Below are 3,824 nucleotides of genomic sequence, written 5' to 3' on the forward strand. Positions count from 1 at the left end.
AAGTTAGGTAGCATTTGGTGCTTCCAATGCAATCTAATTTCTTGGAAAGTTAAAATATCAAGAAAGTTACATTATTATTTTTATTCACTGAATAATTTTTAAGAATGTAATGATGATTTATGAATTTATCATTATTAAATAAAAGATAATATTCATGTATTTAATTTTATAATAAACTTTACTCTTAATAAATATTTAGATTAAATATTCAATAATAAATTTTAATTGATATTTTAAATTTTTTAATTTATAATGTTAATTGAATGTAAACTTGTTTCAAATTTGTCTTACATATATTTTATAAATATAATAATGCACATATAAAATCATGTATATATAAAACTTATTTCGAATAAATAAAAAAAGGTGTATATAATACTTATGAATAATCTATTTAAATAATAGAGAAAATTTAGTATGACAAAAGAAGAAGGCAATAAATTTTTTTTACATTTTATTAATAGACTAATACCCTAAACTAATATAAAATATAGTTAATCTTGTCTTAATATTATTTTTAATTTTCTCACATTTTATTAAGGAAATCACTTTGGCATGTTCATGATAAAGTAACTCTTAAGGGGAAGTTTTTTTTTTTTTTTTTTGAGAAAAATCAGACTAGTATATTGAAGAAAGAAAAGATACAAATGGGCTATCAAAATCCACAAGCCCACCAAAAAACAAAACCCAACTATGGCAAAAACTTAAATGATTCCTAAAGAAATAGATGAAAAAGCTAAACAGAAATTAAATAAAACATCCAGTCTGATAGCAGTTGGAATCTAATTAGCATTTCGCATTTAATGCATCAATTCTAATCCCCAGAAAAGCGGTTTCTAAAACCCGTTAATTTCCACTTTCCTTTTTACTTTCCACGCAGAGACCCTCTATCAAACAACCATCAATCAGGTTCATTTCTTCTCCGTGGATCCATCTCCAATGATTTTGGCTCAAGGACCTTTCCGACCAGGTAAGTTCGCGACTCTTCTTTCATCGCTTCTCTAGCTAAGTTGTGAGCCATAATATTTGCAAATCTGTTTGTATGTTGAAAGGTTATTTGGTGAAAAAATTGCTTTTGCTGCTGAATGTTCCTTATTTTACCCCCAATCACCTATTTATTAGTATTCTCTGAGTTACTTTTTTTTATTACTGATACTAAAACTCATTCGATGATAACTGATATGAACCCCATCTGTTTTCCCAAAAACATTGCTTGAAGGCACGCAAGGGCCTCTTCTGCAAATGAAGAGGCCACCTCCCCGTGGACCTCTGTTTTGAAGGTGAGGACCTCTCCCGAAGCATTTCTAGCCACCACCCATGAGACTAATTTTGCCTGAGAGTCATCAAAAGCGGCATTGAAATTCAATTTGACAATGGAATCAATTGGTGGGCACCAACCTATAGACTCATGCCTCGTGGTAAAATCCTGAATCTCACACCCTTCTAGTTCCTTAATATATTTGTTTATACATGCAACAATTTCTGGACCTGTACTTTTCTTTCCCTCATGTAATGCTTTGTTTCTGGCCGTCCAGATCGCCCACAAAGAGCAACAAAATACTCGACATTGAATGCTGGAACTGTTCTTGAACACCCAGGTAAACCACTCCCAGTGTGATAAAAATAAATTTGTTAATACCCATTCCAAATTCAAGCTAATCCAAACTTCTCGTGCCACAGGGCATTCTCTGAAGATATGGTCAATGTTTTCATCAGCTACCCCACATCTGGGATAGACTACCTCTGAGAGCAATCTCTTGCACCGAAGATTAACAAAATGGGGAATAAAATTCCAAGAAATTTTCTAGATTAGGATTTTAATTTTCACTGAAATGTGAATATTCAATAATTTTTTTGTAAAATAACTTAGCCTCAGTCTGTAAATAATTAAGAATAAAGCCATGTAATAGTTTACAAGCACTTCTCACCGAGATTTCTCTCTGGGCCTCCCCCTTCCATACCGTGAAGTCCGCATGAGGTTCCATTGCTAAGGGAATTCGTACAATTCTAATTATTTCTTCTCTAGAGAAGGTAGAATAAATTAAATCAGACTTCCATTCTATCTTTTGTTCATTAATAAGCTCTGCCACTTTACTTAGTTCACTGGAATTCCTAATTGATTCTACCTTATTGTCGAAACCATCAACATGTAGAGTAGCCACTAATCTCTTTTGCTTAGGTGGGAGTAGGTCATCTACTAAAATTTTTTATTCCATTTAAAATAATTTTGTAAATTTTTTTAAAAAAATGGGTTCGGGAGTCGGTTACGTATGAGGAAAGGTGAGCATCTTCATTACGTTCAAAAATTGGTACCAAATTGATTCGATGCTATCCTTATATCAAAGATTTTAAAAAAATATCGTTCAAAGCATAGTTCTTTAAAATGTATTAATAGTTCAAGTTAACTGTCAAAATTCTCTCGTTTCAAAAATATGCAGCATTATACCCAGCACGATTGGATACGATCCTTTATATCTTCAAAGATACGATTGATTTTTGACTTTCAAAAACTCGTACCCTAAAATTATAAAAGGATATCCAAATATTTAGTTCACCAAAAAATCATACCCAGCACGGTAGGGTACGATTTCTGGAATTCCCAAATATTGGATATTGCCTTATTTTAGAATTTTTGAATAATAAGGAAAATTGGAATTTCGCTCAAAACGCATTTATTTGTTTTAAAATAGATGGAATACTTAATGCATTGTAACGAAACATTTGTATAGAAAAGGATTAATGAACATGAAACAATATGTACATATAGTACAATAAACCACAATTAATAAATCCAACAATTATGTACAACTATTCTAAGTAAATGTAACCAAATTCTTAATCATGGATGGAGCACAATTAATATAATGAACAAAACAATGACTAAATGATATACATAAAAATAAATATGGCACAATATAAAACAATCCCCAAAACATGTACAAAATAAAATGGAATTTAGAAGTCAATGTGCTATAAGACATTTTCAAAATAATGATAAATTAATGAACACATAATATAAGTTGACAAGCTTGTATAAAAACTAGGGATATATAATTATTGAAATAAATATTATAGAATAAAAGTTTGAAGCAAATTATATACAAAATATTTTAAACATAAATTCATTTAAAAATTTGACAATGTACATGATTCTTAAATAATATATAAGCTATAAAAGAATAATAAAATACATTATAAAATATAATACACATAACAAATTCACAAAACATGCATATATATTAAGAATAATTATTTGTAAAAATTAGCATGAGATTAATAATATATATAAAATTAAATTAATGTTATCATAGATTGTATATGTAATAGATTTTAAAAACATAATCATGTATACAAATAAATTTAAAAGAAATTATATGAATAAAATAACATGGATTTAATGATGTATATAAATCAAACATATGTACCAATATACATGTATATATATAATAATAATTTAAATAATACATTTGAGATGTAGGATCTTCCTTTAAATAGCAAAGATATATAATAAAATATAGGAATAAATTTAAAAGAAATTATATTTATAAAATAATATAAGATTAATAATATACATGGAATAAAATTAACCTTATCATGAATTATTTATATATACAATAATGTACAAAAACATTTATAAAAAAATATTATCTAAAATGTTAAAATGATATGATATAAAAGGAATTTAAAAATAATAATTTTGAAAAAACAAAGTAAACTTATCAAGGTAATTCAAAATGTATATAAAAAAATAAAAAAATAAAAGATGAATGCTAAAAGGATTTTTTTTAAAAAAATAATGAGGTATATAAATTGAAGTAAAACTT

At 27.4% G+C, this 3,824-nt stretch overlaps 1 long non-coding RNA gene across 1 annotated transcript; it reads left to right on the forward strand.

Moving 5' to 3' along the window:
- Positions 1-732: 732 nt before the first annotated feature.
- Positions 733-2,139, forward strand: LOC108485654 (uncharacterized). Its single transcript, XR_001871343.2, has 4 exons — positions 733-970; positions 1,220-1,418; positions 1,536-1,598; positions 1,681-2,139. It is a non-coding gene; the product is annotated as an uncharacterized LOC108485654 (long non-coding RNA).
- Positions 2,140-3,824: the final 1,685 nt, after the last annotated feature.

This window comes from Gossypium arboreum, chromosome 6, assembly GCF_025698485.1.
Source record: "Gossypium arboreum isolate Shixiya-1 chromosome 6, ASM2569848v2, whole genome shotgun sequence".
NCBI lineage: Eukaryota > Viridiplantae > Streptophyta > Magnoliopsida > Malvales > Malvaceae > Gossypium > Gossypium arboreum.